At 40.1% G+C, this 12036-nt stretch overlaps 1 protein-coding gene across 4 annotated transcripts in view; it reads right to left on the reverse strand.

The window, feature by feature from the left end:
* The window catches only part of PRIM2 (DNA primase subunit 2), a 104545-nt gene that overhangs the window by 58096 nt on the left and 34413 nt on the right, over window positions 1-12036 (reverse strand). The gene's annotated exons all lie outside the window — the stretch shown is intronic.

Genomic DNA, 12036 nt, shown 5'->3' on the forward strand with positions numbered 1-12036 from the left:
GGAGAATAGTAAAATGAAGAAGAGAGAGAAGATAAATGGTAAAAAAAAAAAAAAAAAAAAAAAAAAAAGAGTAAAATACAACGCTATAGTAGTACCTGCAGCAGTAACACATGCAACATTGCTGCAGAGAATTAGAAATTACCTTTCAAGAAATCAAACAGTTCTGTTATAGGCTGGTAATTCAACACCAGTTTATTTATTTATATCTTTCTCTTGAATTTTTCAAAGGGAGATTATGTTTAGAGATACCTATTTAATGTTACATGGCACACTAAAGAGATCGCTTGTTCCGGTTAAATTAATACGAGACAAGCTTTATTCAAAGATGCATCTCCAAAGAAAAACACAGGAAATGGTTTGATTTGAGTTGTTTTCAGATGTAATCATTCCTACAGAATATCAGCTTTTATCTAAAAATAAAAAAAAAAAAAAAGCAGACTACATAGTTTGTTACTGACAGCACAGTAGCACGGTACAGCAGAGAGGTAGGAACATAACCCAGCTCTTCCCGTTCACCAGGGATACCTGAAAAATGAGGGAGGGCAGCAAGATGTTTCCCATGAAAGTCACTTACCTTAGCAACTTTTTCTTTACCCCTGACCTACCTCTGGAGTCTCAGCTTGACCAAGAGGAAAAACAATATGCAGGAGATGCTAAAGACACTTTTGGGAGCCTTTCCTCCATCGCCTCAATCTTAAGATACAGAATAGCTTCAGAATAATGCTATGGAAACATCTAAGTTGTTTTTAGAGACTGTCATACCATTCACTGCATTATTACTGATGCATTATAGATGAAAGTACTCTGTGCATTTCATAGTATTTAGGATCGACATGCATGACATACATACCCAGCATGGTTACAGTAAATATCAGGCCTCTAAATCTCAGTTTTCCTTATGCTGAATCTACCTATGTATGTTTCTCAATGCATATATTCAAAACCATAGCTTTTAGTTTAAAAAGGAAGAAACTATGATATATCGACATTTTTCTTCAGGCAGAGCTCTCAGATGAAAATCTTTCTCCCTGCAACCTGTTTTCTGATACAAATACTATTTGTTGTGCCTTTTTTATTCCAGAATACAGCCTAAACAGTCCCCTGTTTCATGACTAATAGTCATGAAAAGGCTTCTTAATAAATCTTTCATTAAAAACATTGTTAATGAATAGGAATTCATAAACATTAAAGTATCTTCACTTTTAACAAATCTGTATTTTAGATAGTGATTCCCTTAACAAGTAGTTTTCAAGCTTATGAACGCTCCAGTATTCTTATATGCTGTATGTTAGTGCATCAGACATCAAAATACCCATTTTAAGTTACCATATGATTTCTAGAAAAGCTTCAGACTTCTGGGGAAGCTTTGAAATTTTGAATTGCATTTTGAATTGAGATTTCAGAACGACAGCTTCATGTGGTCTTCTAAAACGACACCATTTCACCACCACCATGAAACCATGAGATTCTTACATTACCAAAATCCAAGGACTCCATTTCATTACGTTTCCATGTAACATCCAACAGAAGTTGTAGGCTGCCTCGTATCAACAAGACCTGATTGATTCTGAAACATCAACTATCCTGCTAATGCTGTAACAAAATGTCACAATGCAAATGCTATGCAGCAAGGGAACCTGGACCAGGAGAGCGGCGTTTGCATGCTGGCATACCGCTCCACCTAGACAGTTGACATTTTAGCACTGATCAATTTTCTTCGGGAAAAAAAGTTCAGGTTTAACCTTTCACAACAGGCTGCAAATCTCAAGTGTTGTACAAAATTAATAAGTAATTTTGCCGAGGCTTTTTCAGCTATTAGAAGTTATTTCAACAGCACTTCCACTGAAATATGCTCAATAAAAAGCAAAGCAAACAATTAATACCACATTTATCCCATTGGAAGCGGTAGCACAATCTGCATGGAAGGAGATAACATTTTTCAAAACTAACAAAAACGTTTTTGACATGAGAAAATGTTTTTGCAGGGGGCCAATCGGATTTAGCACGTAAAGCATTTATTTTCATATAGCACCACCAAACGCACGGAAGAAAGGAAATAAATAATATAGATTGGAGTTCCTGGGCTCTTAGCACAAATGTAACAACTCGGTGACATTTTCAAAGGACGGGAAAAAGATTTTCCTCGTGAATCTCCGGTGATTGATATCGGTATCAATACGAGGCTGAAGTTTGTTTGTTTTTTTTTAATTAAATGAATCTCCCAACACCTCTGTCTCGTCCCTTCACAACAGCACAAACCAGCCCAAAGCAACTCAGAACGTAGAGTGGGCTTGGATGTTTTGAGGAAAGCGAAGCAAAGGCAACATCTTACTCAAGATTTACTTTAAAAAAGGAAATTCAGCTCAAGATTTACTTTAAAAAAAGAAATTCAGGTCCTAGGCCTTAGCATTTTTTTATTTTACTCTGAAAGGGGGAGGGAGGAGAGAACACCGTTGCCACGAACAGTGCTGAAATGCTGTACCTAAGAATTGAAAAGCTATATGTAAATAAAAAATACAGCCTAAAATTCATGCTTATATACAGATAAAATTAATGTCTATTTATTTAGGCAGTCAATTCAAGCTGCCAAAGGACAGGTGGCTCCATAGCAGAAGAAACAAACCAGCAGTCGTGAAGACCTTGATTGCCAGCATGTCCTAGATACTTCCCGAATACTTGAAGAACTTTGAAGAGACCGAACTCGACTAATTTCAGCTCAGCAGCTGCCGAATGCGTTCAGAATAATAATTAATGTTTTCCTGAGGCATTTGCGTCTGAAAGAAATTGATTTCTTTTTTTCCATTTGCAAATGTCTAGCTTTCATATTCACATTGTGGTATAAATAACATCTGGGTTGAAGATTAATATTTAGTCTTTAAAGCAGAGTTTTTTCAATAATTAAACCTTGTTTAATTGGTAAGTGAACTGTTGCTGGTTTTTGCATCATTACTTGTGGAAATACTCATTTCGCTTGCATGTCTGGGCACAAGTATGTAAATTAACTCATCTCATGTATTTTTTTGCATTCTAATGTAAAGCTAAAGTTGACAGATACCGAGATTCTCATTAGATATTTTTTCCCCTAAAACAGATTACAATATTGCAGGAAAAATGGAATTAATACAGTGTCTTTCAGGCTTTAATTATATGGAGATTGAGGTAGCCACTCAGGAAGCTACCTCGTCAGCAAATCCCAACCTTCTGGTAATGCTGCTTGCCAGAACTAGGACGATTTGGGAATTTCAGCAACCGTTTCACCACTGATTTGGCCTTTACCAGTAGCTTGCTCAACTTTTAATTTAGCTCTCAGTCTTTCTGCTATCTAGTTCCAGATATCTAGTGGTTTTAAAACTAAGTTGAGTGCACTAGAGCATTGGTCTTCACAGCAAGACTGGAAAATAACATCATTGGCTTTAGAGCACCACCGGTTTGATACAAGCATTTCACTCATCTTCAAACCTTGCTTACTGCTCTTTGGCTGCATGCGGATTTTGTTTCTTTTTCTAGCAGGATTTCTGAGGAGAAGCTTCTGACTGTTTGCTGTCTTGATCCCAGTTCCACAGACTGAATATCCCAGTGCTCCCAGTACTAGAATCTGTTCTTCGGTTCATTGCTGCTGTAATTAACCTGCTTCAAGAGAGCACTCAAAGCAGTGGGGAGAAAGGTGGTTTCTCTCACAAGGCAGTGATTTCCTCAAGGTCTTGACATTATCATTGTGAACCTTCTTCCCATCATTCAAGAGAAGAAAATTAACAAAAATAACATCCCTGCATAACCCAGTAAAAAAAAAAAAATTACTAACCAGTATCGCAGAGGAAACAATTAGCCAGAAAGCACGAAAGACTCATTATTGCTTCATTAAGCACCCTCATTAAGTCACATCAGAAATCACGACAGGTTTTTCAACCAAAAACTGCATTAGTCTAGCACTAATTCTACGCTCAGTAGCACTAAAACTGTTTTGAGAACAACCCTAAACCATGCCAACAAAGCTTCTCCAAAAGCAAAGACCAAGAGAAGAAACTAGCACCTATAGCCCCATCCAATCCACACCATTAAGATCTCATTTTCCATAGTCATAAGCACTACGACGTGGCTTCATCTACTGTTCTGCAAAGGAAGACATCCCAAAAAAAAAAAAAAAAAAGAGTTGAAAAGGTATTACATATTTATCATTAATCTTGCCAAACTGTTACTGAAGCCCTATGTGGTTTGGAAGGCAGCGCAGGAAATAAATAGGTCAGGCACTGTATAAAAGTCACAGTTTTATTATCTTCAGAGATTTAATTTTCTTAATAGGATTTTACTACTAGGAGCCAATTACTCCGTCCTTGTGTCTTATTACTGCACTCAAAAAAAGTTTTCCTTAACTGTCAAAATGTGGTCCTGGTTATCTCATGCCAGAGCTGACCTGAATTCTCGGCGATTTGCTCTATGACACCGTGTGGACTTCTTATAGCTACAGCCTGTAAGGAAAGCTGTGCCGTTTCAGAAACAGCCTCAGAACTGAAAGTCCAGTATTTTCGATGGCAAAAAGCACAGGAGATCAGACAAGTTCTGCTGATCCTCTGATCTCAGCTGCCCGTGTTATCAAAGATGGTCAAACAGAATCCCAGCCAAATACCCACTACGTAATAAATTAGCCCAGTAGCAAGTATTTCTGAACTGCTAGCAACATCCTTGTTTTCCTTACGAGATCTCAGATTCTCGGAGCATCCCCAGAAGTCTGCATTTTTCACCTGTGATACAGAGGAATTTTCACAGGTACCGATGTTCAGCAATTGCAGTAAGGCTGTTAAATGCTTACTCAGGAGTTATAAACACAAAATGAAACCAGTTTTTAGAAACAAGAGAGCATCTTCCTCGATTGGTTTCAGAGAAAAATAATTAACTAAAAATAATTGGTTTATAAAAACAAAAATACTTGTTTTTAGGGACCAGAATTATTTACCCAGTCTACACTGCCTGAGGCTATGTTCCTATTCTGCCTTTAAATTACAGTGAAGACCCTAGTATCTAAGGAAAAAGGATTCCACCACCAATCGTTTTCTGTTTAATGAGCTGGCCAAATCTTCATAAATTACTCTTTTTTTTTTCCTTGAGAAAGTTACTCCACCACTTCAGATAAATGAAAGTAATGTTTTGTAATACAAACTTTTCCTTACAGTCTGCGCAATGCCAGCCTCTTACTTTCAAACCTCAAAAGAAGGCGGTTTTGAATTTCAGTGTTTCATCCTCTCCACACGTGGGTACTGCTTGGAAATAACTGCTGCACTGCTAAGATTTAGAAAACATCCATCTTCTAAAAGTAAAAAGGCATTCGGTACATTTTTGCTTAGTTACGCATATTTTACAATATTGACTTTTTTTTTTGTGGTAGTTTCAAATGTTGCCAACCCTTCAAAGAGTTTTAAGCCCCAGCTCCCCATATGTTCAAGTATCAGCTACTACACTCTTATCTATAGTAAATTCAGCTAAAAAAATGACAGGCACTCCCATCTCATGCTCCTAAAAAAATACCATAAATCTGAGCCTACTTACCACCATTTTTAACTATTTTACTTAATCTCAACTCTCAGTTGCCAGCAATGACATTTCCCAGCTATGAGTAAGACTTAGTGTATAAATATTTTCTCTCCAAATCAAAGAAGGACATTCACATTACAGAAAATCACTAACAAAACATGTATGTTTTTTTAAAAAATCCTTTTTAAAATGTTAATTATCCAAGTTTACAAATACTACATGTATTTTCCTTCTGAATAAAAACAGGCCGCTGTAAGAAACACTACCCCCAGGTTTCAAGTGCATGAAGCAGAAAACAGACTTCATAAAAACTAATTAACTGGTATTATGGAACACAACAGCATTGCCTGAGAATGTGAGTAAGGTAGCAGGACCTCCACTGCATAGAATCACAGAATGGCCTGGGTTGGAAGGGACCTTAAAGACCACCTCGTTCCAACTTTTTATAAGCCCCCTTTAAATACTGAAAAGCTGCAATAAGGTTACCCCAGAGCCTTCTCTTCTCCAGGTTGAACATCTCCAGCTCTCTCAGCCTTTCTTCACAGGAGAGATGCTCCAGCCCTCTGATCCTCTTTGTGGCCCTCCTCTGGACCCACTCCAACAGCCCCACATCCTTCTTGTGCTGGGGGCCCCAGACCAGGATGCAGCACTCCAGGAGGGGCCTCACAAGGGCAGAGCAGAGGAGTACAATCACCTCCCTGCCCTGGGAGCAAGCTGTTCAAGTGCAGCCCAAGCCCAGGGAATTCTCCTTCCCAGCCCACCAGAGCCAGGCTGCTGCCAGCACCTGACCCCACACCATGCAGCAGCAAGGCTGAAGAACACCACAGACCCCAGAGCAGGCACCACACACAGTGTGCATACAAACCATACAAACGGCCTGATCCATCAGCACATTGTGGCTGACCTCTGTGGCCTCCTGTAGCTGCCACAGGCTGCGGTAATCCCAGAAGATGCCTCTCAAAGCCCTGGAAGCTGGCAGGGAAAATGCTCTGCCCCCTCTGCCACAAGCACACATTGCTAATAGTCAAGTTAAGTCAAGAAAAATCACGAAGTAAATGCCATGACAACTATTCTGCACGTTTTTCCCAGAGAAATGAGGCTAGAGTGCTCCTGCTATTTACACTCACAGATGAGCGTTAGAATTAATAAGTTCTGACCATTTAAGCCAATCCCACCAGATTTGAGAGAGAAAAGAACCCAAAAGAGACCAACTCCTGACAAGTTTCTTGGGAAAAATACTAGGTGAGAGACACCGGCATGTCTCAGAACCAAACACAAACTGTGCAGAGCAGCAGACTCCGAAAGGAAAACGCATCCTATGTCAAACAGACGAGAATTTCAGAGCTGACAGTTCGGTTTTGTGCTGATACTTCAGAGTTTAACAATCCCAGGAAACAGCCTCCTGCCCAGATAGCACATAACTGCAAAGAACAGCAGACAGAAATAGAATAACTAACCAGGACCTGAGGTGCACCTCGCACTTTTCAAGGACGAACTTCAAGAACAGGACCCCAGCAAAGCATCAGAGGGCACTAAAAACAATGTGTAGGACCCTGACTCTCACCAGCCTGTACTTTTTGCAACTATTAGCTATCTGGAAGAAAGCCTGAAATCTCATCTTTAGCGTATCTGACTTACTGTAAGATGACTGATGAAATAATTAGACCCCAAAAGAATACAGGTGCATCGTGACTGCAGCACAAGGGCTGTAAAAAGACTATCCAGCCCATAAACCAACAGCGCATAGAAAAGATACAAGGGACTGGAGCAAAAGAATACACAGCTCAAGTGCCAGGTATTATCGCTGTGCTTTTTGAACAGCACCTGCACCTTTTTAAAAGCAAGGTAATCATACAGTGAGCAAAAAGCTGTGAGTATCTTTTGTATTCTTAGTCCAGCGCCCATCAAACCACAGCTCATGGTCCCTTGGGAACAGCACATGAGAATTGGCCAAGTGTTCGATGGCACCAGACAGGAGAAGTTTGGTTCCTCCTGAACTGCAGCAGTTCGCTGCCCCTGGGGCATGGGCAGCTGAGCAATCACAAAGCCCCAAAGGATCTAAGCTGCTCACAACTCCTTGTAGCAAGCTCTCGTGACTGAAAATCCTTGGAGATCTTCAGAAGCCGCCTGGACATGGTCTGGGCACCCTGCTCTGGGTGTCCCTGCTTGTAGTATGGGTTGGAGCAGATGCCTCCAGAGGTCCCTTCCCACCTCAGCCATTCTGCGACTCTGTGAAAATAACCTGGGTAGAGGATGGCTACCTGAAATAAACAAACTGATTTATAGATGGTTCAAAGTCATTTTTAAATAGAGCATCCAAAATAATGCCTGCATACAATTAATTGGGAAGTGACTAGACCTGATGGGTCAGTCATTTTCTCTGTAGTTTATCATCATCGTAGTAACAAATAATCACTTGACAATGAAAGTTAACTTACTATTTTTTTTTTTAATCATACATCTGTAAGATTTATCTAGCAGTAGGGTTATTTTTGTTTTTTGTTTAAGAGCAAAAAGCTGTAAATACATCAGCTAAGACAATCAAACATCACCTTTCTTTTCAGAACAGCAATTATTAGAAAAGCAGACACCAAAAAGGCCCGGGTCAACTTCTCACTAAATTCTGTCAGATGTGTTGATTTTTTTTTTTTAATACCCAAATACTTTCTTATTTCCTGAAATACACTGATGACAAGTCCTACTAAACATACTTTCTATAGCACTTAGTACATTCTTGCAGTTGGATTTGATGATCTTCATAGATCCCTTCCAACTTTTGTATTCTGTTCCATCATCCCTATGAATGTAAAAATCTGGACTCCAAATCAGCGCTGTTCTTGGACTTTAATTTCTCTTTTTACTTTGCTCCAAGAGTTACTGAAAATAGTGTGAAAAGCCCTACTCTCCATCCTGCATAACAGAAGTAGCTTCTTTTCACACTAACTTATGACCTCCTCAAGGCTAAGCCTGTACAGAATATGCAAGCAGGAGAAAAACCATCTGGGACAAGAGCAATAAGGTTACTGAGGTTGGGAAAATAAAATTGTTTTCAAATCTGTACAAGAGAGAATTGAAGAGATTAGGAGAAAACAGAAAATAGCTCTGACAAAATGCCAATCACAGTCCATATATGACACTGTTTAAGGAAGCAAGGATTAATGGGAAATTGTTTGTCTAAAAGCTTATCTCTGCTCATAGAGGGCAACTCGGTAAGTCAAAATGGAAGGGCACACACAACAAAACGCTACTGTATTTTTTATTATTATTATTATTATTTCAACCCTTCTGCACCTCATGCCTTTAATGGGTGACAGATGCAAGTAGCTGTATATTGCCTGAGCCTGCCTGGAAGCATCACTGAGAAGCTGAGACCTTGCCTAACATCTGCCCAGCTCTAATTTATCAGATGATTCGAGTACATGCTGGGAGAACGAGGAGAGCACAGATGACTACAATGGGGTATGCTTGGAAAAATAAACTCTGGACTACATAGCCTCACTCTAATGGTTTAGGTGCTCACGCAACAAAAACAAAGGAGTATGGATGAACTATTCACAGCTTTACGTTCTTATAACACATCTGATAGCACCTCAGGTAACAACCAGCAAGTGGGCTTTAGCTATGGAGAAGGGCAAAGAGGTAACACCCCAACCAGGCCACTGACAACTTACACCACGTGTCTAAATCATAAAACAACAAATTAAGTGAAAAGGAACAGCCCTGGAGGTGATAACCATCAGCTCCAACACCACAAATGGCTGAGCCCAGGGGGAAGCAGCATGCACGGAAGCCAGGCCACCAGCCAAGACCTGGATCCCTTGAGCAGCTACAGGGCCCTGTTTGGAGACCATGGTGCCAGTGACAGCTTGACTTGAGGAGAAGCCGCCTGGTTTGATGCGAGTCTGTATTGTTCAAAGAATGTGAGAGAAGGTCACAAAACAGAAATCCTAAAGCAATGTGATGGGTGGACCTCAGCTAATGCTCAACTCCCATGCAAGTGCTGGCTGCGGTGGGGCCACTGGAGCCAGCTGGAACCATCGGTGTCTGGCATGGGATGGCCCCAGCCCCTTCTCGCAGGAAAGCGGCTCCCCACTACCAAAACCTTGCCACCTAAGCCCAGGACAAACAGAAATCATTATTTGCCTGCTATAAGCTTCCCACATAGTAAATACAATTTAATATTTATGCAACTGAATGGTATAGTTCAGCATTTGCAACTACCTCAGTCCTAGGATACGTATTTTCCTCAATTAAGGGGAAAAATGCTTTGCAAAGTGGGAAGAGATTGACTTACTCTGGGGTGCGGAGGTGATTCGTGTGTTTCTTCAACCTAGAAGCCAAAACATCAACGGAGACCCTCCCAGGGTCCCAGATCACCCTCCCATTTCTCTAATAACCATACCCTGAGGCCTCTAGTTCACGTACATAAGAGACAGCTTACTGCAGCTGAACATTTCTCTGTACACATTAGTTTGAACAAATACCCTCCGCAGAAAACTGAAGAAAATAAAAGTCAGCATGCAGTATTAATAATTTAACATACTGCGATGTTTTTAACTATGTGTTCAAAAAGGCGTATTATTGTTATGCTATTTTGCAGGGGTTTGATTTTATCAACTCATCTTTTAGCGCTAACTTCAATGAAATAAACTGTAGGTAAACACAAAGCACAAAAACTGTCCCATGAACAAACTGGTTTTATTTAAGATGGGCAGCTCTTTTGTACCACGTAGCATGAGGTAGGTTTTGGGCACAAAGTGATGTTGTAGGACCATTTGCCTTGCTCTGGAGCTGGAATTCTCTAAAGCACTTTCCAACAGAGTGAACTAACCTTCAGCTGGACTGTAAGAACAATGCTTCTGTGTGAACACAACTGGGGAGTAAGGCACTGCAGTCTTGTACCAAACAAGGGAGAGATCAAAAGCAACAGAAAGCGTGAGAAGAGTCACAGAACTCAACTGTACCACCAAGGATTTAGGCTGGACACAGACTGCTGATAGAAATCACACGAGTCAATTGACTGAATAGTTGAGCCTCAGATGACAAAGTACAAATTTCTGGCCAGTTGAATAACAAAATCATTCAGATTTGTAAAAATTTCATTTCTACCTCCTCCACAATAACGGCCTGATCCAGCAGTGACACATACCTGTAAATTCAGTGGTTACAGCGAGACATTTCATTTTCCTAAATTAGCATTTCCTTTTGATTGACGTTTTAAATACTAAAAAAAAAAAAAAAAAAAAAAACTCAAACCTTAGCATACAAGTTGAAAACATCTCCAACTGATATTACAAGCATTGAAATGCCCTGTAAGGTGTATCAGGAATGGTGATTAACTCTTTCTGTAAGCAGAAACAGCATTTCACCAGGACTAGCTTGCAAGCTGGCTTCAGCTTGTGTGGTGCAGTTGTGTGGTTGGTTTAGAGCCACTCAGTATGCAGAGGACATTTCACTTCATCCCGCAGCTAAAGGAAATTTCTCTTTTGAATAACAATTAAGTAATCACACCTGACACTGCTCTTCAAGAACAAAGGCTTTCAGATTAATGGGTCTGTAGTCAGCAATGGTCATAAAAAAGCCTTTTCAAGTGCTTGAAGCATCTCCAGACACCACGGTTTTTGGAACCCACCTGGGTCCTTCTAATCTAATGCTGCTTAACTGAATCATAACAGGGCTGGCTGTATTTTCAGTTCAATGCAGAACACAAGTATAGGCAACACAGAGCTAATATCCGACTCAAGGGTCACAAACATGGTTTATAAATACAAGATACTAACTGAAAAAACAAAGGAAAGCCAACTTGTAACACTAAGATCTTCTGGTTATGATTCATAAAGTCAGATTCTGTTCCTGAGGAAGTACTATTTCTCTCATTACTTCCATTACTCTGAGAAAGACCATGGCAAACTGCAGGAGGAAACTTCATTACTGGAGGAAAACTGCAGAACTGAACTATATAAGAAGTGCTTCTTACAGACAAATTATGCCAGCAAATGTGTCAAATATGTTTTCAAGTCTATTTCATTGCTTTATCTTGCCACAAGGGCAGACAACTGAAAAATCAGATAAAGATATATAAACCCAACCGGCTGAACACATTCCAAACGGATGGATTTTTGTTACTCAAGCTTCTACCAATTCCTGGGTTTACCAGCTAGAACATGGGCAGTAACAGGCTTTCAACCCACTCCCCATGTGTAAACAACCTAAACTTACCCTGCCTTTTGAATCTGGTGGGCCTGAGCTGAATTGAAGACAACTCTGAGCTATGTTTGCACATGTTCCAGCTTACCTGTAGCAAAGCCATTATATAAGGAATCATGCTTGAAACACAGCTGCCTCCATCCATGCTAGACAAGCACAGCCCTCATTAGGGATACTATTGTAGATAAATCTTAAGGACAAAGTTATGTTATGTTATGTCAAAGTCATCAGCCAGACCGTGACATAACACAGATGTGGCTCTACTACTTTCAGCTCCCTATGTAGCTACTTCTATTTTTTTTA

This window comes from Anas platyrhynchos, chromosome 3, assembly GCF_047663525.1.
Source record: "Anas platyrhynchos isolate ZD024472 breed Pekin duck chromosome 3, IASCAAS_PekinDuck_T2T, whole genome shotgun sequence".
NCBI classification, from domain to species: Eukaryota; Metazoa; Chordata; class Aves; order Anseriformes; family Anatidae; genus Anas; species Anas platyrhynchos.